Below are 637 nucleotides of genomic sequence, written 5' to 3' on the forward strand. Positions count from 1 at the left end.
GTATAATGTTAAGAAGAAAATAGAAAAACTACAGCTGTTTTCGTTAATTATATTTGAAGCAGTTGAATGTTGCTTTATTTTGAAATCCCCCACCAAACATCCGGTTCCGGCCTCGTCCTCTCTAACCTGCGTCATCTTGACTAACAGGTTGTTGCGCATCCGGAGGTTCACCACCACCACTATCACCGCCGCGGTCTAACTGCAGTTGACCTTCCGTCCTCCTCCTCAGTACTCCGGCAGAAAAATGGGTCTGAGCCGCCTGGAAAAGGCTCAGACATGGCTCTTCCGAGCGGCCATGTCCTTCTTTTTCATGCTTTTTCAGTTCTTCTCCCCTCGGAGACCTGCTAAGAGGAACCTGCCGCCCGTCAGCAACCCTCTGCTGCTGCTGTCAGCCACGCAGCTCGCTAAGAAGATCCGGCGAAAAGAGGTGCGTGCCTTTAAGTTTGTTGTACCGTCTAGAAGACGTCTTTTATGCTACGTGGTCATTTACACATTCCGTCTTACTTTACCTCAAAAATTTGCACTGTCATGCAGTTTCTTAAAAAAAAAGTGGGGGGCAGCGCAAACTCTGGTCCTGTTCTCTCTCTCTCTCTCTCTCTCTCTCTCTCTCTCTCTCTCTCTCTCTCTCTCTCTCTCT

General features: G+C 48.5%; 1 pseudogene; it reads left to right on the forward strand.

Annotated features, from left to right (window-relative positions):
- Nucleotides 1-99: 99 nt before the first annotated feature.
- On the forward strand, nucleotides 100-427 carry LOC106512658 (fatty-acid amide hydrolase 2-A pseudogene; annotated as a pseudogene).
- Nucleotides 428-637: the final 210 nt, after the last annotated feature.

This window comes from Austrofundulus limnaeus, unplaced genomic scaffold (assembly GCF_001266775.1).
Source record: "Austrofundulus limnaeus strain Quisiro unplaced genomic scaffold, Austrofundulus_limnaeus-1.0 Scaffold9765, whole genome shotgun sequence".
In the NCBI taxonomy this organism is placed as follows: Eukaryota; Metazoa; Chordata; class Actinopteri; order Cyprinodontiformes; family Rivulidae; genus Austrofundulus; species Austrofundulus limnaeus.